The sequence below is a fragment of the Oncorhynchus masou genome, chromosome 17 (genome assembly GCF_036934945.1).
Source record: "Oncorhynchus masou masou isolate Uvic2021 chromosome 17, UVic_Omas_1.1, whole genome shotgun sequence".
NCBI lineage: Eukaryota > Metazoa > Chordata > Actinopteri > Salmoniformes > Salmonidae > Oncorhynchus > Oncorhynchus masou.
In genome coordinates, this window is record NC_088228.1 from 15200196 (window position 1) to 15223597 (window position 23402).

Genomic DNA, 23402 nt, shown 5'->3' on the forward strand with positions numbered 1-23402 from the left:
TCTTTTCGTCACATTTGACTGTGTAAAAACCTTGCAGTGCTAGCTACTTTTTTCTCTGAGAGTGAGGAAGATTTATCTTATTTTGTAACAAAATGTTATTGTTTCATTTCAGTGAGACAAACAATCTAGTGATAGGTTTCAAACAAATACATGTCTGTCATTTAACAACCCTGTGCCACGATTAGACGTAAAAAATAATGTCTGAAAATTGATATATAGCATTTTGGAATTAAACTCTTCACATGTATTGTATATATACAGTACAAGACAATGTTATGTGGTGTGTAGTGTATTGTCTGTAGAGGGCTCGCCATTTGGCTCATTTTTCTGTCATCTCTTTTTTCCCCTTTATAAAAATCAACGTTGAGTATTTGAAGCCGCTAAGGACCCTGTGACCAGACAAAAAGGCTTTCAACACAGAGACACTGAAACCCTGGCAATTGAAGTAAAAATGCGATCATTAGTCCCCGAGACATTACGTTGTTGCTAATTAGGAAGAGCAACACATCGTCTTCCTCAAAGACTCCATTAGGCTACCGATTGAAGTCCCGTACCTCTCTTCTCCCCTCTGCTCCCCTCCACTCCTTCCTCTCGTTGGCATCACACCAGGACAAAGAAACATAGATTCATTATGAGAAGAAGATAAGAAAGTGTCCCTTTCCACTGCATAACTTACCAGCACAAGTAGCTAGAGACAGCAGGACGTAGAGAGGAGAGAGGAGAGAGAGAGGAGGGGTACTTTAATACTGAAGCCAATCTTAATTGGTCACGTCCTAAGGCAGCTTGTATAATTAAGATGACAGTGCCTGGATGTGGAGTGGACGGTCTCGAAGGTCTCGTCTCGTCCCTCCAGACATTTGTGACACGCTCCCCAGAGCTCTCATTACAACGATGCCCGACGATGGCTTTTATAACAGGGCCCCTGTCCCATTTGAAGGAGTGAGCGGATCCCCAGAGGCTTTAGTCTGTTGAAGCAATTTAAAGACATTCATGTCCACGTACTAGTCTGTAATGTTGTGTGCTATTTGTTTATTGTCGAATGATAGTTTTGTGGAAAGATCGTACTCAAGATCGTGTCAGAGAGAGAGAGAGAGAGCTGTAAGTCAATGTCAATGGCTTTCAAGGAACATAAATGTAGTAATATACATCTGTTTTTCAATCAGTATTCTTATATTGTCTCAATATGTGGCGTAAAAACTGGCAGTATGGTTTGTGATGACCCTAATACAACCTACAGTATATCTAAAGCTGAACAGTAAAGGATAACAGCCTTTAAAACAGCCTTAAGGCACAGCTGTAGGCTAACATACGCACGCACACACACACACACACACACACACACACACACACACACACACACACACACACACACACACACACACACACACACACACACACACACACACACACACACACACACACACACACACACACACACACACACACACACACACACACACACACACACCAGATTCCCCCACCTGCTACCCCAGATCTCCCTTGTGGGTTGCAGGTGTGGGGTTGGTCCTAGTATTAGAATAGACGGTGTGTGTGTGTGTCTCCTATGACAGGGCCAGACTCAGTGGGCGTTGTGTGCAGCTGGTAGACATTCTCCAGTGTTCCTCTAAGGACTTCCAGTCTACTGCACTGACAGCTCTGACAGCTACAACGACATCCCTTAAGCATGCCATAATCTCTCTCCATCCCTTGATAATATGGGGTGTTTGTGCGTCTGTGTGTGTGTGTGGGGGGGGGGGGGTATGTTTGTTTGTGTGTGTGTGTGTACCTGTTTATGTGTGTGGGAGTATATATATCATTTGGACACATACCTGTACATTTCTGTCTAGGCTTACTGAGGCATTGAAGCTATGCCAAAAGGATTTACACAGCTGAACCTCAACCTAATTATTGAACAAGGCCCACATTACCCCCTTTGCCATCTCATGTTGCCTTTATATTATTGTTCAGTATATATACACTACATGAACAAGAGTCAAATATTTATTTTTATCAGTTTTTTAAAATCAGATTTTATCAATTTCAGGAGTTACTTCATGTGGAATAGAGTTCCATACAGTTATGGCTTTATGTAGTACTGTGCGCCTCCCACAGTCCCATAGTGTTCTGGACTTGGGGACTGTGAAGAGACCTCTGATGGCATGTCTTGTGAGGTATGCATGGGTGTCTGACCTGTGTGCTAATAGTTGAAACAGACAGCTAGGTGCATTCAACATGTCAGTACTTCTCACAAATACAAGTAGTGATGAAGTGAATCGCTACTCTACCTTGAGCCAAGAGAGCGTGACATGCATATGATTAATGTTAGTAGGGGATGAAAGCCATCACACACAGGTTTCTTCCAGCAGCAGATTATGACGATAATGTCAAAAGCTGCACTGAAGTCTAACAAAACAGCTGCCACAAACGTTTCGTTATCTTTTCTTAGCCAGTCATTTGTGCCATATACACTGTATGTTGAATTCCCTTCTCTATAAGCATGCTTAAAATCTGCTGTTCATTTGTTTACTGTGAAATAGCCTTCTATTTAGTCAACGCAATTTTTCTCAAAGGTTTACTAAGGGTTAGTAACAGGCTGATTGGTCGGCTATTGGAATCAGTAAAGGCTGGTCCAAAGCGTTTAGTGTAGTCTGGCCCAGGAGTGGGAAGGTGAACGGAAAGGCTCTGGAGCTCTGGAGCAACGAACCGCCCTTGCTGTCTCTGCCTGGCCGGTTCCCCTCTTTCCACTGGGATTCTCTGCCTCTAGCCCTATTACAGGGGCTGAGTCACTGGCTTACTGGGGCTCTCTCATGCCGTCCCTGGAAGGGGTGCGTCACCTGAGTGGGTTGATTCACTGATGTGGTCATCCTGTCTGGGTTGGCGCCCCCCCTTGGGTTGTGCCATGGCAGAGATCTTTGTGGGCTATACTCAGCTTTGTCTCAGGATGGTAAGTTGGTGGTTGAAGATATCCCTCTAGTGGTGTGGGGGCTGTGCTTTGGCAAAGTGGGCGGGGTTATATCCTTCCTGTTTGGCCCTGTCCGGGGGTGTCCTCGGATGGGGCCACAGTGTCTCCTGACCCCTCCTGTCTCAGCCTCCAGTATTTATGCTGCAGTAGTTTATGTGTCGGGGGGCTGGGGTCAGTTTGTTATATCTGGAGTACTTCTCCTGTCCAATTCGGTGTCCTGTGTGAATCTAAGTGTGCGTTCTCTAATTCTCTCCTTCTCTCTCTCTTTCTCTCTCTCGGAGGACCTGAGCCTGAACCTGGACCATGCCCCAGGACTACCTGACATGATGACTCCTTGCTGTCCCCAGTCCACCTGGCCGTGCTGCTGCTCCAGTTTCAACTGTTCTGCCTTATTATTATTCAACCATGCTGGTCATTTATGAACATTTGAACATCTTGGCCATGTTCTGTTATAATCTCTACCCGGCACAGCCAGAAGAGGACTGGCCACCCCACATAGCCTGGTTCCTCTCTAGGTTTCTTCCTAGGTTTTGACCTTTCTAGGGAGTTTTTCCTAACCACCGTGCTTCTACACCTGCATTGCTTGCTGTTTGGGGTTTTAGGCTGGGTTTCTGTACAGCACTTTGAGATATCAGCTGATGTACGAAGGCCATATAAATACATTTGATTTGATTTGGTTTAACTATCATTCTTCATATCATTTCATATTAGTACAGTTTCTTCTTCTTTTTGTTCAATTTAGTTACATGATTTCTCAATTTACAGTATGTTTGCCAATCGGCCAAGTAGCCAGACTTATTTGCAATTCAATTTGCCTCATCCCTCTCAACCATAACATTTTTTAATTCCTCATCAATCCATGGGGATTTAAGAGTTTTTATATTCATTGTCTTATTGCTTGCAGTGTCTGGTTGCTCCACATTAAACACCACAGACCAGAAAATATTATTTACATCTTAAACAAAGGAATCACTATGAAACTTAATGTATGACGTCTTATACATTATATTAGGCATAGCCTTAGGAACTTTGGTTTTCCTAGATATGGCTATTACATTATGATCACTACATCCAATGTATTTGGATACTGTTTTTGAGCAGATATCTGCAGCATTAGTAAAGATGTAATCAATACATGTGGATGATTACATTTCTGTGCTGCTTGTAAATACCTTGGTAAGCTGACTGACAGTTTGAAGATTTGTCTTGAGTGGGCATTTTGATGAAATCATTTTATATTTGAGATTCTTCAAAGTAGCCACCCTTTGCCTTGATGACAACTTTACACACTCTTGGTATTCTCTGAACCAGCTCCATGAGGTAGTCACCTGGGATGCTTTTCCAACAGTCTTGAAGGAGTTCCCATATATGTTGAGCACTTGTTGTTTGCTCTTCCTTCACTATGCAGTCCGATTCATCCCAAACCATCTCAATAGGGTTGAGGTCGGGTGATTGTATAGGCCAGGTCATCTGATACAGCACTACATCACTCTCCTTCTTGGTTAAATAGCCCTTACACAGCCTGGAGGTGTTTTGGGTCATTGTCCTGTTGAAAACAAATGATAGACCCACTAAGCTCAAACCAGATGGGATGGCGTATCGCTGCAGATGCTATGGCAGCCATGCTGGTTAAGTGTGCCTGAATTCTAAATAAATCACTGACAGTGTCACCAGCAAAGTACCCCCAACACCATCACAGCTCCTCCTCCATGCTTCACAGTGGGAACCACACATGCAGAGATAATTCATTTTCCTTCACTGCATCTCACAAAGACACAGCGGTTGGAACCAAAAATGTCACATTTTGACTCATCAGAACAAAGGACAGATTTCCACCGGTCTAGTATCCATTGCTCGTATTTCTTGGCCCAAGCAAGTCTCTTCTTAGTTTTGGTGTCCTTTAGTAGTGGTGTCGTTGTAGGGATTCGACCATGAAGGCCTGATTCACGGAGTCTACTCTGAACAGTTGATGTTGAGATGTGTCTGTTACTTGAACTCTGTGAATCATTTATTTGGTCTGCAATCTGAAGTGCAGTTAACTGCCAATTTCTGAGGTTGGTAACTCTAATGAACTTCTCCTCGGCAGCAGAGATAACTCTGGGTCTTCCTTTCCTGTGGCCATCCTCATGAGAGCCAGTTTCATCATAGAGGTTGATGGTTTTTGCATCAGCACTTGAAGAAACTTTACAAGTTCTTGACCTGCATGTCTCTAAGTAATGATGGACTGTCATTTTTCTTTGCTTATTTGAGCTGTTCTTGCCATAATATGGACTTGGTCTTTACCCAATAGGACTAGCTAACCTCTGTATGCCAATCCTACCTTGTCACAACACAACTGATTGGCTCAAACGCATTAAGAAGGAAAGAAATTCCACAAATTACCTTAACAAATCACACCTGTTAATTGAAATGCCTTACAGGTGACAACCTCATGAAGCTGGTTGAGAGAATGCCAAGAGTGTGCAAAGCTGTTGTCAAGGCAAAGTGTGGCTACTTTGAAGAATCCCAAATATTATTATTATTATTATTATTTAATTCACCTTTATTTAACCAGGTAGGCTAGTTGAGAACAAGTTCTCATTTACAACTGCGACCTGGCCAAGATAAACCAAAGCAGTGCAACACAAACAACAACACAGAGTTGAATATGGAATAAACAAACATACAGTCAATAATACAATAGAAAAAGTCTATATACAGTGCGTGCAAATGAGGTAGGATAACAGCGGGGCTTTACCTAGCAAAGACTTATAGATGACCTGGAGCCAGTGGGTTTGGCGACAAATATGAAGCGAGGGCCATCCAACGAGAGCATGCAGGTCGCAATGGTGGGTAGTATATGGGGCTTTTTATTTTTTGGTGACAAAACGGATGGCACTGTGATGGACTGCATCCAATTTGCTGAGTAGAGTGTTGGAGGCTATTTTGTAAATGACATCGCCGAAGTCAAGGATCGGTAGGATAGTCCGTTTTACGAGGGTATGTTTGGCAGCATGAGTGAAGGATGCTTTGTTGCAAAATAGCAAGCTGATTCTAGATTTAATTTTGGATTGGAGATGCTTGATATGAATCTGGAAGGAGAGTTTAGAGTCTAACCAGACTCCTAGGTATTTGTAGTTGTCCACATATTCTAAATCAAAACCGTCCAGAGTAGTGATGCTGGGCGGGCGGGCAGGTGTGGGCAGCGATTGGTTAAAGAGCATGCATTTAGTTTTACTGTGTTTAAGAGCAGTTGGAGATTTGTTTAACACTTTATTGTTTACGACATGATTCCATATGTGTTATTTCATAGTTTGATGTCTTCACTATTATTCTACAATGTAGAAAATAGTAAAAATAAAGAAAAACCCTTAAATGAGTAGGTGTGTCCAAATGTTTGACTAGTACGTACATACAGTGCCTTGCGAAAGTATTCGGCCCCCTTGAACTTTGCGACCTTTTGCCACATTTCAGGCTTCAAACATAAAGATATAAAACTGTATTTTTTTGTGAAGAATCAACAACAAGTGGGACACAATCATGAAGTGGAACGACATTTATTGGATATTTCAAACTTTTTTAACAAATCAAAAACTGAAAAATTGGGCGTGCAAAATTATTCAGCCCCCTTAAGTTAATACTTTGTAGCGCCACCTTTTCCTGCGATTACAGCTGTAAGTCGCTTGGGGTATGTCTCTATCAGTTTTGAACATCGAGAGACTGAAATTTTTCCCCATTCCTCCTTGCAAAACAGCTCGAGCTCAGTGAGGTTGGATGGAGAGCATTTGTGAACAGCAGTTTTCAGTTCTTTCCACAGATTCTCAATTGGATTCAGGTCTGGACTTTGACTTGGCCATTCTAACACCTGGATATGTTTATTTTTGAACCATTCCATTGTAGATTTTGCTTTATGTTTTGGATCATTGTTTTGTTGGAAGACAAATCTCCGTCCCAGTCTCAGGTCTTTTGCAGACTCCATCAGGTTTTCCTCCATAATGGTCCTGTATTTGGCTCCATCCATCTTCCCATCAATTTTAACCATCTTCCCTGTCCCTGCTGAAGAAAAGCAGGCCCAAACCATGATGCTGCCACCACCATGTTTGACAGTGGGTATGGTGTGTTCAGGGTGATGAGCTGTGTTGCTTTTACGCCAAACATAACATTTTGCATTGTTGCCAAAAAGTTCAATTTTGTTTTCATCTGACCAGAGCACCTTCTTCCACATGTTTGGTGTGTCTCCCAGGTGGCTTGTGGCAAACTTTAAATTACACTTTTTATGGATACCTTTAAGAAATGGCTTTCTTCTTGCCACTCTTCCATAAAGGCCAGATTTGTGCAATATACGACTGATTGTTGTCCTATGGACAGAGTCTCCCTCCTCAGCTGTAGATCTCTGCAGTTCATCCAGAGTGATCATGGGCCTCTTGGCTGCATCTCTGATCAGTCTTCTCCTTGTATGAGCTGAAAGTTTAGAGTGACGGCCGGGTCTTGGTAGATTTGCAGTGGTCTGATACTCTTTCCATTTCAATATTATCGCTTGCACAGTGCTCCTTGGGATGTTTAAAGCTTGGGAAATATTTTTGTATCCAAATCCGGCTTTAAACTTCTTCACAACAGTTTCTCGGACCTGCCTGGTGTGTTCCTTGTTCTTCATGATGCTCTCTGCGCTTTTAACGGACCTCTGAGACCATCACAGTTCAGGTGCATTTATACGGAGACTTGATTACACACAGGTGGATTGTATTTATCATCATTAGTCATTTAGGTCAACATTGGATCATTCAGAGATCCTCACTGAACTTCTTGAGAGAGTTTGCTGCACTGAAAGTAAAGGGGCTGAATAATTTTGCACGCCCAATTTTTCAGTTTTTGATTTGTTAAAAAAGTTTGAAATATCCAATAAATGTCCTTCCACATCATGATTGTGTCCCACTTGTTGTTGATTCTTCACAAAAAAATACAGTTTATATCTTTATGTTTGAAGCCTGAAATGTGGCAAAAGGTCGCAAAGTTCAAGGGCGCCGAATACTTTCGCAAGGCACTGTACAGTACATTCCGAAAGTACTCAGATCCCTTCACTTTTTCCACATTTTGTTACCATCTACACTCAATACCCCATAATTACAAAGCAATAAGAAGTTTTGAGAAATTTTTCAAATGTATAATTTTTTGTTGAAATATTGTTGAAATATTCATTTACATAAGTATTCAAACCCTTTACTCAGTACTTTGTTGAAACATCTTTAGCAGCGATTACAGCCTAGAGTCTTCTTGGGTATGATGCTACAAGCTTGGCACACCTGTTTTTGGGGAGTTTCTCCCATTAATCTCTGCAGATCCTCTTGAGCTCTGTCATATTGGATGGAGAGTGTCACTGCACAGCTATTTTCAGGTCTCCAGAAATGTTTGATATGGTTTAAGTCCGGGCTCTGGCTGGGCCACCCAAGGATATTTGGAGACTTGTCCCAAAGCAACTCCCGCGTTGTCTTGGCTGTGTGCTTAGGGTCGTTGTCCTGTTGGAAGGTGAACCTTCGCCCAAGTCGGTGGTCCTGAGCGCTCTAGAGCAGGTTTTTGTCAAGGATCTCTCTGTACTTTGCTCCGTTCTTCTTTCCCTCGATCCTGACTAGTCTCCCAGTCCCTGCTGCTGAAAAACATCCCCACAGCATGATACTTCCACCACCATGCTTCACCGTAGGGATGGTGTCACATTTTCTCCAGACGTGATTCTTGGAATTCAGGCCAGAGTTCAATCTTGGTTTCATCAAACCAGAGAATCTTGTTTCTCATGGTCTGAGAGTCTTTAGGTGTTGTTTTTTTGCAAACTCCAAGCGACCTGTCATGTGCCTTTTACTGAGGAGTGGCTTCCGTCTGGCCACTCTACCATAAACGCCTGATTGGTGGAGTGATGCAGAGAGGGTTGTCCTTCTCAAAGGTTCTCCCATCTCCACAGAGGAACTCTGAAGCTCTATCAGGGTGACCATCGAGTTCTTGGTCACCTCCCTGACCAAGGCCCTTCACCCCTGATTGCTCAGTTTGGCCGGGAGGCCAGCTCTAGGAAGAGTCTTGTGGTTTCAAACTATGGAGGCCACTGTGTTCTTGGGGACCTTCAATGCTGCAGAAATTTGTTGGTACCCTTTTCCAGATCTGTGCCTCCACTCATTCCTGTCTCGGTGATCTACAGACAATTCATTCGACCTCATGTCTTGGTTTTTGCTCTGACATGACTGTCAACTGTGGGACCTTATATAGAGAGTTGTGTGCCTTTCCAAATCATGTCCAATCAATTGAATTGACCACAGGCGGACTCCAATCAAGTTGTAGAAACATCTGAAGGATGATCAATGGAAATAAGATGCACCTGATCTCAATTTCGAGTCTCATAGCAAAGGGTCTGAAATAATCTATTTCTGTGTAGTTTTTTAAATAACTTTGCACAAATTTATAAAAACCTGTTTTTGCTTTGTGATAATGGGTTATTGTGTGTTGACTGATGAAGTACAATTTGTATTTAATCCATTTTAGAATAGGGCTATAATATAATACAATTTGGAAAAAGTCAAGGGGTCTGAATACTTTCTTGAATGTACTGTATATATATTTTATTATATTTTTTACACATATTTAACCCTTTATTTTTGTTGGCACAAAACTACCTCCGTACTTCCATTCATTTGTTTGGGTTACCCTTAGATGAGTCCAGATGAGAGCAAAAAGGAGAACACCATCGTGTTTTTATTGCATTTATTATGGATGCCCATTAGCTGCTTCCAAGGCAACAGGTGCTCTTCCTCGGGTCCAGCAAAATTAAGGCAGTTCTACATTTCTTTAAATATTACAATGTATTGGTCACCTCCCTGACCAAGGCCCTTCTCCCCTGACTGGGCAGTTTGGCCGGGATGCCAGCTCTAGGAAGAGCAACAGATTTCACAACATATTAAGTGTGTACCCTCAGGCCCCTACTCTGCTACCACATATCCACGATACAATGTGTATGTCTGTGTATAGTGCGCATGTTATCGTGTGTTTGTATGCATGTGTCAGTGCCTATGTTTGTGTTGCTTCACAGTCCCCACTGGTCCATAATGTGTATTTTTCTCTGTTTCTTTAATCAAATTGTACTGATTGCATTAGTTACTTTATGTGGAATAGAGTTCCATGTAGTCATGGCTCTATGTAGTACTGTGCACCTCCCATAGTCTGTTCTGGACTTGTGCATTCAACATGTCAATACCTCTCACAAATAGAAGTTGTGTTCGTGAGAGTCTCCCCTCTCTATAGAGCGGTCATATTAGTTTTTAGGCCAAACCGTCGATTTCCGGGATGTCTCCTGGTCTGACAAACAGCGCTGTGGCTCTGCAACTTTCCAACGCAGGTGAGGAAGAGCGACATACTGTAGCCGAATGCTGTGGATTGAGAAAACTGATCTCTCTAGCTTAAACTGACAGATGGAGATGGAGCCACAATGGGAAGCTAACAAGGTGTCTGAGTCTAATGCGGGAGCCTGAGATGAATGTGTAATGGTGTAATGGTGTGGCCAGGAGCCAGTTGACCTCCCTCTGTGGCTCATTTAGCACACATTTAAGACCTGAAAACAAAGTCACCATAAATAATAGAACAGGTTGCAGAATTAAAGAGAACAAGGAGAAGACACGTCTAGAATTGTTTTATTGTTGTGTTCACAGGAAAGAGGAAAGAGAAGCGTTTTTTTTTAGATGCATAGGGTAGGTAGAGGGTAATATGTGGTGATGGCGCTGTAAGTTGTAAAGTTACAGTAGGTGTCTGTTAGTGAGCATTTCTCCTTTGCCAAGATAATCCATCCACGTGACGGGTGTGGCATATCAAGAAGATGATTTAACAGCATGATCATTACACAGGTGCACCTTGTGCCGGGGAAAATAAAAGGCCACCCTAAAATGTGCAGCTTTGTCACGCAACACAATGCCACAGATGTCTCAAGTTTTAAGGTAGTATGCAATTGTCATGCTGACTGCAGGATGTCCGTCATAGCTGTTGCCAGAGAACTGAATGTTAATTTCTCTACCTTGAGCCAATGTCGTTTTAGAGAATTTAGCAGTACATCCAACCAGCCTCAGAACCGTAGACCATGTGTAACTATGCCAGCCCAGGACCTCTACATCCGGCTTCTTCACCTGCGGGATTGTATGAGACCAGCCACCCGGATAGCTGATGAAACTGTGGATTTACACAACCAAATCATTTCTGCACAAACTGTCAGAAACCGTCTCAGGGAAGTTCATCTGCATGCTTGTCATCCTCCCCAGGGTCTTTGCCCGACTGCAGTTCAGCATCATAACCGACTTCAGTAGGCAAGTGCTCAACTTCGATTGCCACTGGCACGCTGGAGAAGTGTACTCTTCACGGATGAATCCTGGTTTCAACTGTACCTGGCAGATGGCAGACACTGTGTATGGCGCTGTGTGGGCGAGCGGTTTGTCTATGTGAACGCTGTGAACAGAGTGACCCATAGTGGTGGTGGGGTTATGGTATGGGCAGTCATAAGCTACGGACATTGCACACAATTGCGTTTTATTGATTGGCAATTTGAATGCACAGAAATATCATGATGAGATCCTGAGGCCCATTGTCGTGCCCTTCATCCGCCGACATCACCTCATGTTTCAGCATGATAACACATGGCCCCATGTCGCAAGGATCTGTACACAAGGATCTGGCCCCCCAATGGTGGAACAAACTCCCTCACGACGCCAGGACAGCGGAGTCAATCACCACCTTCCGGAGACACCTGAAACCCCACCTCTTCAAGGAATACCTAGGATAGGATAAGTAATCCTTCTCACCCCCCCCTTAAATGATTTAGATGCACTATTGTAAAGTGGCTGTTCCACTGGATGTCAGAAGGTGAATTCACCAATTTGTAAGTCGCTCTGGATAAGAGCGTCTGCTAAATGACTTAAATGTAAATGTAAAACAATTCCTGGAAGCTGAAAATGTCCCAGTTCTTCCAAGGCCTGCATGGTCACCAGACATGTCACCCATCGAGCACATTTGGGATGCTCTGGATCGAGGTGTACGACAGCTTGTTCCAGTTCCCGCCGATATCCAGAAACTTCACACAGCCATTGAAGAGGAGAGGGACAACGTTCTACAGACTACAATCAACAGCCTGATCAACTGTAAGCGAAGGAGATGTGCCCCCCTGCATGAGGCAAATGGTCGTCACACCAGCTACTGACTGATTTTCTGATCCACGCATCTACCTTTTCTTTCTTTTTTAGGTATCTGTGACCAACAGGTACATATCTGTATTCCCAGTCATGTGAAATCCATAGATTAGGGCCTGATGAATTTATTTCAATTGACTGAATTCCTTATTTGAACTATAACTCATCATAATCTTTGAAATTGTTGCATGTTGCGGATATGTTTTTGTTCAGTGTGTAATTTAGGATTATTTTTAGACCAATGTCCTCTGGTAGTTTCCCTCAGTTATTGACAACTTCTAGAAGATTAGATCAATATCACAAGTGAATATGCTGTAGGATATCAGGTGAATATGCTGTGTCACCCAGATCCAGGACAACGCTTATGACTCTGACTGAGGCTGTTGTGTCTCTGATTGGTTAGATAAAGTCTGGTACCCTGGAGTGGTGATGTTTGAGGAGATTCCCTGGTTGTTTGGTTAATAATGCAGAAGACTGGAGGCGACGGTTAGAAGACATCAATCAGACGTCCTGAGACAGACACAGGGGGAAGCTAGGGGGTTTACCTGTAGTGTGTGTGTGTGTGTGTGTGTGTGTGTGTGTGTGTGTGTGTGTGTGTGTGTGTGTGTGTGTGTGTGTGTGTGTGTGTGTGTGTGTGTGTGTGTGTGTGTGTGTGTGTGTGTGTGTGTGTGTGTGTGTGTGTGTAGCTCGGGGGGCTTACCTATAGCTACCACTCTGTGATGGAGGCTGTAGTGGAGTGATATTACCGTGGTGTGCTGAGATGAGTGATATTACCATGGTGTGCTGAGATTTAGTGATATTACCATGGTGTGCTGAGATTTAGTGATATTACCGTGGTGTGCTGAGATTTAGTGATATTACCGTGGTGTGCTGAGATTTAGTGATATTACCGTGGTGTGCTGAGATTTAGTGATATTGCCGTGGTGTGCTGAGATTTAGTGATATTACCGTGGTGTGCTGAGATTTAGTGATATTACCGTGGTGTGCTGAGATTTAGTGATATTACCGTGGTGTGCTGAGATTTAGTGATATTACCGTGGTGTGCTGAGATTTAGTGATATTGCCGTGGTGTGCTGAGATTTAGTGATATTACCGTGGTGTGCTGAGATTTAGTGATATTACCGTGGTGTGCTGAGATTTAGTGATATTGCCGTGGTGTGCTGAGATTTAGTGATATTACCGTGGTGTGCTGAGATTTAGTGATATTACCGTGGTGTGCTGAGATTTAGTGATATTACCGTGGTGTGCTGATATTTAGTGCCGCCTTAAGGGTGGACACTTTTCTGACGTTTTTAAGACGCTGTCTTAGTGTTGGTTTTCTCCCTGGCTAGTTTGGGATAGCATTTGTTTATGTTTCTGCTCAGGGCTGTTTGTGTTGGTGATAGTCGTATGTTGTTCATATCCCAATGAGACTAACCAATTATAGTTCAGAAAGGGAACAACTTGGTGTTTGTCTGAGCTGGGATGATTTCATTTGACGTTCAACATAAGGAGTTTACGTTGAGGGAGTTGAAAAGTCTGTGTAAATGTACAGACATTGAACCAAGCTGCGATCAAAAAGTCATCATTGTGAATTCCAGTCCCACTTCTACATGCTTTGAGCACTCATGACAGGTTCACTACAAAAGTCTGATTCTTGACAAGACATCAAACTACATATTTTGTGGGTACACATTTTTAATCTCCTTTTTAATGTGATTAAGGATGCATTTGGAAGTCTGTGCTTGGGCCTTTTATCATGGTCGCCAGGCCTGAAAAAACACAGGTGAGCTCAGAGCTGTTCAGGAAGAGACCCTTTGTTAGGGCACACACTGCCGCGGGACATTTACCAATCATGATCAAATTGGATTCCCTGTGCGTTATTTTCACTTGACACTTGGAGAGCGTACAGGCTGCTGGTCAGAAAAGCGTAAGTGATAGAACGAGAGAGGGAGAGAGAGGGTGAAAGAGAGAGGGAGAGAGAGGGTGAAAGAAAAAGAGAGAGAGAGAGGGTGAAAGAGAGAGGCTGACAGAGGGTGAAAGAGAGACTGAGAGAGGGTGAAAGAGAGAGGGAGAGAGAGGCTGAGAGAGGGTGAAAGAGAGAGGGAGAGAGAGGCTGAGAGAGGGTGAAAGAGAGAGGGTGAAAGAGAGAGGGAGAGAGAGGGTGAAAGAGAGAGGGTGAAAGAGAGAGGGAGAGAGAGGGTGAGAGAGGGTGAAAGAGAGAGGGAGAGAGAGGCTGAGAGAGGGTGAAAGAGAGAGGGTGAAAGAGAGAGGGAGAGAGAGGGTGAAAGAGAGAGGCTGAGAGAGGGTGAAAGAGAGAGGGAGAGAGAGACTGAGAGAGGGTGAAAGAGAGAGGGAGAGAGAGGCTGAGGGAGGGTGAAAGAGAGAGGGAGAGAGAGGGTGAAAGAGAGAGGGAGAGAGGGTGAAAGAGAGAGACTGAGAGAGGGTGAAAGAGAGAGGGAGAGAGAGACTGATAGAGGGTGAAATAGAGAGGGAGAGAGATGCTGAGAGAGGGTGAAAGAGAGAGGAGAGAGAGGCTGAGGGAGGGTGAAAGAGAGAGGGAGAGAGAGGGTGAAAGAGAGAGGGAGAGAGGGTGAAAGAGAGAGACTGAGAGAGGCTGAAAGAGAGAGGGAGAGAGAGGGGGAAAGAGAGAGGGAGAGATAGGGTGAAAGAGAGACGCTGAGAGAGGGTGAAAGAGAGAGGCTGAGAGAGGGTGAAAGAGAGAGGCTGAGAGAGGGTGAAAGAGAGAGGCTGAGAGAGGGTGAAAGAGAGAGGCTGCGAGAGGGTGAAAGAGAGACTGAGTGAGGGTGAAAGAGAGAGGGAGAGAGAGACTGAGAGAGGGTGAAAGAGAGAAGGAGAGAGAGGCTGAGAGAGGGTGAAAGAGAGATGGAGAGAGAGGCTGAGAGATGGTGAAAGAGAGAGACTGAGAGAGGGTGAAAGAGAGAGGGAGAGAGAGGGTGAAAGAGAGAGGGAGAGAGATTTTCAATCTCCTTTTTAATGGGTGAAAGAGAGAGGCTGAGAGAGGGTGAAAGAGAGAGGGTGAAAGAGAGAGGGAGAGAGAGGGTGAAAGAGAGTGGCTGAGAGAGGGTGAAAGAGAGAGGCTGAGAGAGGGTGAAAGAGAGAGGGAGAGAGAGACTGATAGAGGGTGAAATAGAGAGGGAGAGAGATGCTGAGAGAGGGTGAAAGAGAGAGGGAGAGAGAGGCTGAGGGAGGGTGAAAGAGAGAGGGAGAGAGAGGGTGAAAGAGAGAGGGAGAGAGGGTGAAAGAGAGAGACTGAGAGAGGGTGAAAGAGAGAGGGAGAGAGAGGGTTAAAGAGAGAGGGAGAGATAGGGTGAAAGAGAGACGCTGAGAGAGGGTGAAAGAGAGAGGCTGAGAGAGGGTGAAAGAGAGAGGCTGAGAGAGGGTGAAAGAGAGAGGCTGAGAGAGGGTGAAAGAGAGGGACTGAGAGAGTGTGAAAGAGAGAGACTGAGAGAGGGTGAAAGAGAGAGGGAGAGAGAGACTGAGAGAGGGTGAAAGAGAGAGGGAGAGAGAGGCTGAGAGAGGGTGAATGAGAGAGGGAGAGAGAGTGTGAAAGAGAGAGGCTGAGAGAGGGTGAAAGAGAGACTGAGAGAGGGTGAAAGAGAGAGGGAGAGAGGCTGAGAGAGGGTGAAAGAGAGACTGAGAGAGGGTGAAAGAGAGAGGGAGAGAGAGGCTGACAGAGGGTGAAAGAGAGACTGAGAGAGGGTGAAAGAGAGAGGGAGAGAGAGGCTGAGAGAGGGTGAAAGAGAGAGGGAGAGAGAGGCTGAGAGAGGGTGAAAGAGAGAGGGAGAGAGAGGCTGAGAGAGGGTGAAAGAGAGAGGGTGAAAGAGAGAGGGAGAGAGAGGCTGAGAGAGGGTGAAAGAGAGAGGGAGAGAGAGGGTGAAAGAGAGAGGGAGAGAGAGGCTGAGAGAGGGTGAAAGAGAGAGGGAGAGAGAGGCTGAGAGAGGGTGAAAGAGAGGGGAGAGAGAGGGTGAGAGAGGGTGAAAAAGAGAGAGGGAGAGAGAGGCTGAGAGAGGGTGAAAGAGAGAGGGTGAAAGAGAGAGGGAGAGAGAGGGTGAGAGAGGGTGAAAGAGAGAGGGAGAGAGAGGCTGAGAGAGGGTGAAAGAGAGAGGGAGAGAGAGGCTGAGAGAGGGTGAAAGAGAGAGGGTGAAAGAGAGAGGGAGAGAGAGGCTGAGAGAGGGTGAAAGAGAGGGGAGAGAGAGGGTGAAAGAGAGAGGGAGAGAGAGGCTGAGAGAGGGTGAAAGAGAGAGGGAGAGAGAGGCTGAGAGAGGGTGAAAGAGAGAGGGTGAAAGAGAGAGGGAGAGAGAGGGTGAGAGAGGGTGAAAGAGAGAGGGAGAGAGAGGCTGAGAGAGGGTGAAAGAGAGAGGGTGAAAGAGAGAGGGAGAGAGAGGGTGAAAGAGAGAGGCTGAGAGAGGGTGAAAGAGAGAGGGAGAGAGAGACTGAGAGAGGGTGAAAGAGAGAGGGAGAGAGAGGCTGAGGGAGGGTGAAAGAGAGAGGGAGAGAGAGGTGAAAGAGAGGGAGAGAGGGTGAAAGAGAGAGACTGAGAGAGGGTGAAAGAGAGAGGGAGAGAGAGAGACTGATAGAGGGTGAAATAGAGAGGGAGAGAGATGCTGAGAGAGGGTGAAAGAGAGAGGGAGAGAGAGGCTGAGGGAGGGTGAAAGAGAGAGGGAGAGAGAGGGTGAAAGAGAGAGGGAGAGAGGGTGAAAGAGAGAGACTGAGAGAGGCTGAAAGAGAGAGGGAGAGAGAGGGGGAAAGAGAGAGGGAGAGATAGGGTGAAAGAGAGACGCTGAGAGAGGGTGAAAGAGAGAGGCTGAGAGAGGGTGAAAGAGAGAGGCTGAGAGAGGGTGAAAGAGAGAGGCTGAGAGAGGGTGAAAGAGAGAGGCTGAGAGAGGCTGAGAGAGGGTGAAAGAGAGAGGCTGCAAGAGGGTGAAAGAGAGACTGAGTGAGGGTGAAAGAGAGAGGGAGAGAGAGACTGAGAGAGGGTGAAAGAGAGAAGGAGAGAGAGGCTGAGAGAGGGTGAAAGAGAGATGGAGAGAGAGGCTGAGAGATGGTGAAAGAGAGAGACTGAGAGAGGGTGAAAGAGAGAGGGAGAGAGAGGGTGAAAGAGAGAGGGAGAGAGAGGGTGAAAGAGAGAGGCTGAGAGAGGGTGAAAGAGAGAGGGTGAAAGAGAGAGGGAGAGAGAGGGTGAAAGAGAGTGGCTGAGAGAGGGTGAAAGAGAGAGGCTGAGAGAGGGTGAAAGAGAGAGGGAGAGAGAGACTGATAGAGGGTGAAATAGAGAGGGAGAGAGATGCTGAGAGAGGGTGAAAGAGAGGGGAGAGAGAGGCTGAGGGAGGGTGAAAGAGAGAGGGAGAGAGAGGGTGAAAGAGAGAGGGAGAGAGGGTGAAAGAGAGAGACTGAGAGAGGGTGAAAGAGAGAGGGAGAGAGAGGGTTAAAGAGAGAGGGAGAGATAGGGTGAAAGAGAGACGCTGAGAGAGGGTGAAAGAGAGAGGCTGAGAGAGGGTGAAAGAGAGAGGCTGAGAGAGGGTGAAAGAGAGAGGCTGAGAGAGGGTGAAAGAGAGGGACTGAGAGAGTGTGAAAGAGAGAGACTGAGAGAGGGTGAAAGAGAGAGGGAGAGAGAGACTGAGAGAGGGTGAAAGAGAGAGGGAGAGAGAGGCTGAGAGAGGGTGAATGAGAGAGGGAGAGAGAGTGTGAAAGAGAGAGGCTGAGAGAGGGTGAAAGAGAGACTGAGAGAGGGTGAAAGAGAGAGGGAGAGAGGCTGAGAGAGGGTGAAAGAGAGACTGAGAGAGGGTGAAAGAGAGAGGGAGAGAGAGGCTGACAGAGGGTGAAAGAGAGACTGAGAGAGGGTGAAAGAGAGAGGGAGAGAGAGGCTGAGAGAGGGTGAAAGAGAGAGGGAGAGAGAGGCTGAGAGAGGGTGAAAGAGAGAGGGAGAGAGAGGCTGAGAGAGGGTGAAAGAGAGAGGGTGAAAGAGAGAGGGAGAGAGATGCTGAGAGAGGGTGAAAGAGAGAGGGAGAGAGAGGGTGAAAGAGAGAGGGAGAGAGAGGCTGAGAGAGGGTGAAAGAGAGAGGGAGAGAGAGGCTGAGAGAGGGTGAAAGAGAGAGGGAGAGAGAGGGTGAGAGAGGGTGAAAGAGAGAGGGAGAGAGAGGCTGAGAGAGGGTGAAAGAGAGAGGGTGAAAGAGAGAGGGAGAGAGAGGGTGAGAGAGGGTGAAAGAGAGAGGGAGAGAGAGGGTGAAAGAGAGAGGCTGAGAGAGGGTGAAAGAGAGAGGGAGAGAGAGACTGAGAGAGGGTGAAAGAGAGAGGGAGAGAGAGGCTGAGGGAGGGTGAAAGAGAGAGGGAGAGAGAGGGTGAAAGAGAGAGGGAGAGAGGGTGAAAGAGAGAGACTGAGAGAGGGTGAAAGAGAGAGGGAGAGAGAGACTGATAGAGGGTGAAATAGAGAGGGAGAGAGATGCTGAGAGAGGGTGAAAGAGAGAGGGAGAGAGAGGCTGAGGGAGGGTGAAAGAGAGAGGGAGAGAGAGGGTGAAAGAGAGAGGGAGAGAGGGTGAAAGAGAGAGACTGAGAGAGGCTGAAAGAGAGAGGGAGAGAGAGGGGGAAAGAGAGAGGGAGAGATAGGGTGAAAGAGAGACGCTGAGAGAGGGTGAAAGAGAGAGGCTGAGAGAGGGTGAAAGAGAGAGGCTGAGAGAGGGTGAAAGAGAGAGGCTGAGAGAGGGTGAAAGAGAGACTGAGTGAGGGTGAAAGAGAGAGGGAGAGAGAGACTGAGAGAGGGTGAAAGAGAGAGGGAGAGAGAGGCTGAGAGAGGGTGAAAGAGAGATGGAGAGAGAGGCTGAGAGAGGGTGAAAGAGAGAGGGAGAGAGATGGTGAAAGAGAGAGACTGAGAGAGGGTGAAAGAGAGAGGGTGAAAGAGAGAGGGAGAGAGAGGGTGAAAGAGAGAGGCTGACAGAGGGTGAAAGAGAGACTGAGTGAGGGTGAAAGAGAGAGGGAGAGAGAGACTGAGAGAGGGTGAAAGAGAGAGGGAGAGAGAGGCTGAGAGAGGGTGAAAGAGAGATGGAGAGAGAGGCTGAGAGAGGGTGAAAGAGAGAGGGAGAGAGATGGTGAAAGAGAGAGACTGAGAGAGGGTGAAAGAGAGAGGGAGAGAGAGGGTGAAAGAGAGAGGGAGAGAGAGGGTGAAAGAGAGAGGCTGAGAGAGGGTGAAAGAGAGAGGGTGAAAGAGAGAGGGAGAGAGAGGGTGAAAGAGAGAGGCTGAGAGAGGGTGAAAGAGAGAGGCTGAGAGAGGGTGAAAGAGAGAGGGAGAGAGAGACTGATAGAGGGTGAAATAGAGAGGGAGAGAGATGCTGAGAGAGGGTGAAAGAGAGAGGGAGAGAGAGGCTGAGGGAGGGTGAAAGAGAGAGGGAGAGAGAGGGTGAAAGAGAGAGGGAGAGAGGGTGAAAGAGAGAGACTGAGAGAGGGTGAAAGAGAGAGGGAGAGAGAGGGTGAAAGAGAGAGGGAGAGATAGGGTGAAAGAGAGACGCTGAGAGAGGGTGAAAGAGAGAGGCTGAGAGAGGGTGAAAGAGAGAGGCTGAGAGAGGGTGAAAGAGAGAGGCTGAGAGAGGGTGAAAGAGAGGGACTGAGAGAGTGTGAAAGAGAGAGACTGAGAGAGGGTGAAAGAGAGAGGGAGAGAGAGACTGAGAGAGGGTGAAAGAGAGAGGGAGAGAGAGGCTGAGAGAGGGTGAATGAGAGAGGGAGAGAGAGTGTGAAAGAGAGAGGCTGAGAGAGGGTGAAAGAGAGACTGAGAGAGGGTGAAAGAGAGAGGGAGAGAGGCTGAGAGAGGGTGAAAGAGAGACTGAGAGAGGGTGAAAGAGAGAGACTGAGAGTTGGTGAAAGAGAGGGAGAGAGAGGGTGAAAGAGAGAGGGAGAGAGGTGAAAAAGATAGGGAGAGAGGGTGAAAGAGAGAGGGAGAGAGAGGGTGAAAGAGAGAGGGTGAAAGAGAGAGGGAGAGAGAGAGGCTGAGAGAGGGAAAGGTAAAGAGAAATAAAGGGATAGAGAGGATCTCTCATCTGTCAGTTTTCTCGTGTTAACTTTGAAAGTGATGCATCTTCATTTGATGAGGAAAAAGAAAATATGAGGAAAAAGAGAAACGTCAATTAATTAAACTAACAAAAAACAACTAATTTACCTCACCAACATCTGTCCATTTGTTAAGTCTGTTTACGTTGACTAGTTCAACAAGGAAAACATAAAACAAGCTTCACAGAGGATGCTAAATCCCACCCCCTGCATTCTTTCTCTCTCTTTCAATCTCTCTGAGGTCTTGACATTTGTAGACAGGTCTCGCAGCACTGCATCCATTTTGTTACTTCATGAATATTTAATTAGGCCCTGCCAAATTAGCCCATGTATAATTTAGTGGCGGCATGTTGTTGTCTACCAATATGGCGTCTCCGCCGCCATTATGGAGTCATCAGTATTTATAACAAGTATTAGTCTTCCCTCTCTCTCGGTTGGTGCAGAGATACATGGTGGCGAGGACGTACCGATCATCAGTCAGCCGTTTGTTTTCCGACCCCGCTGTCTCCACGGAGACAAAGGGACAAATCATTAAGTTAGCATAGACAGTGACACGCCATGCCTCTTTCGTCCAATCAGGACTGCCGGATGGATTGGTAACTCTTTACAGCCTTAATGTAGTTAGGCCTTTCCATTGTAGTGATACAGGGAGGTGGGTGGTATCATATGTGCCTTAACTTTTGATGTAAAAATGGATGCATGTTCCTTATAATTGTGGCATATCATAACAGAGAAATGAATCAATATCAGTTGATCGGTATATTGTGAATGTAATCATGTATTCATCCCCACAGGTGTCTGAAATGTGCTGAACCACCATGCTAGAAGAGCTGCCTCACCAACCTGGACATCAAGGCCTTCATCCCCAGCATCTCAAACAAGCCAAGAAACCTATTTCTCACTGGGTCTTGGTGATAATGTACATGCAGTAATAGGTATACATTGACATTGTATACCTGCGTGCAGAGCCGTTGTGTAGTGGGAACATTCCCCAGCATAGTCACATATGCGACTCCTAACCGTTCCCACTGTGTCAAAACACCGACAAATATATATATATATAGCCATTGTATACTGTCAAACTCAAAGGCAATGCATGAATGCTGATTTGAACATTCATTCTGAACTACTTATTATACTACATAAGTTGAACAATTGAACCTTGACCCTTTCTTCAGCTCACTATGTTGCTTCAATATCAATATGTGTCTGTGTTTATATGCATCAAACTACTATGGGGCGGCCAAGGCCATCCTATCGGACGACTTCGTGAGGCTGATGGGCTGTGTGGGATGGTGGGCCCACGTAGGAGCTCTGTGTGGGGGGCTGCAACCTATTTGCCTCCGAGGAAGGACCCATCAACATTGAGGGCCTGCAGCAGTTTGCTGTTTAGGTAATGTATTGCATTTTGGCAAGAGAGATGCATACTTTTGACCTCAGTATTGAACTGCAAAAAAAAATAGAAAGAGAACACATTTGCACATTTTTTGTTCTAGCCCAGAACTATGTAGGCTGAAATCCAGAGCTGTTTGGCATGAAAAGGAGTGGACTGTTGGCACAAACATATGGTACCCAGGCTAAGAACTTTCAGCTACACTATTACACTACAATCTGTGAAACATTGCCAGGTTGTTGATGTAAATGACAATGTATTCTCAGTCAACTCACCTGGTAAAATAAAGGAATGAATCAAGTCAAATTGTACCGATGGTCCTGATATAACAACTACTGCTCCCTGTCATTATTGTTTTTGTTGGGGAAAAAACACTCTCCCCCCATCTGCTTCCTTTCTCTCTTCCCTGTCCCCCCTCTCTTCCCTGTCCCCCTTCCTCCTCTCCCCAAGCCCCCTTCCTCCTCTTCCCTGTCCTCCCTCTCTTCCCTGTCCCCCTTCCTCCTCTTCCCTGTCCTCCCTCTCTTCCCTGTCCCCCTTCCTCCTCTCCCCAGTCTCCCTTCCTCCTCTTCCCTGTCCTCCCTCTCTTCCCTGTCCCCCTTCCTCCTCTTCCCTGTCCTCCCTCTCTCCCCTGTCCCCCTTCCTCCTCTTCCCTGTCCCCCCTCTCTTCCCTGTCCCCCTTCCTCCTCTCCCCAGTCCCCCTTCCTCCTCTCCCCAGTCCCCCTTCCTCCTCTCCCCAGTCCCCCTTCCCCCAGTCCTCCCCCAGTCCCCCTTCCTCCTCTCCCCAGTCTCCCTTCCTCCTCTTCCCTGTCCTCCCTCTCTTCCCTGTCCCCCTTCCTCCTCTTCCCTGTCCTCCCTCTCTCCCCTGTCCCCCTTCCTCCTCTTCCCTGTCCTCCCTCTCTCCCCTGTCCCCCTTCCTCCTCTCCCCAGTCCCCCTTCCTCCTCTCCCCAGTCCCCCTTCCTCCTCTCCCCAGTCTCCCTTCCTCCTCTTCCCTGTCCTCCCTCTCTTCCCCTCTGTCCCCCTTCCTCCTCTTCCCTGTCCTCCCTCTCTCCCCCAGTCCCCCTTCCTCCTCTCCCCAGTCCCCCTTCCTCCTCTCCCCAGTCCCCCTTCCTCCTCTCCCCAGTCCCCCTTCCTCCTCTCCCCAGTCCCCCTTCCTCCTCTCCCCAGTCCCCCTTCCTCCTCTCCCCAGTCCCCCTTCCTCCTCTTCCATGTCCTCCCTCTCTTCCCTGTCCCCCTTCCTCCTCTCCCCAGTCCCCCTTCCTCCTCTCCCCAGTCCCCCTTCCTCCTCTTCCATGTCCTCCCTCTCTTCCCTGTCCCCCTTCCTCCTCTCCCCAGTCCCCCTTCCTCCTCTTCCATGTCCTCCCTCTCTTCCCTGTCCCCCTTCCTCCTCTCCCCAGTCTCCCTTCCTCCTCTCCCCAGTCCTCCTTCCTCCTCTCCCCAGTCCCACTCCTTCCTTCTCTGGGTTGTAAAGCGGGTGTCTCCATCAGAGTGACAGCTCCTCTCTTCCTAAATGCTAAAGGTCACAGATGTTTATCAAACTCATGATTAGATAACCCCTTCTGAGAGGGCCATCACAATCCTGCCTCCACAAACACACGCACATGCACCCATATAATCACACACACGCGCGAGCACGTGCACGCACGTACACACAGACCTACACACAAACACACTCTCACTCTCTCTCTTTCTCTAACACACACAATCATAAACAGACACACATAATACAGGCACGCACACATAAACAGTAAACAGTGTAAACAGTGAGGGAGAGAGTGGGATGCCTACAGTACACAGGGATACAGTAGGTACATGAGAAAGAGTCAATTTAAT

The 23402-nt window shown here is 46.6% G+C and overlaps 1 pseudogene; it reads left to right on the plus strand.

Annotated features, from left to right (window-relative positions):
- Positions 1 to 23402, plus strand: part of LOC135558233 (dihydropyrimidine dehydrogenase [NADP(+)]-like) — a 39256-nt pseudogene that overhangs the window by 14581 nt on the left and 1273 nt on the right.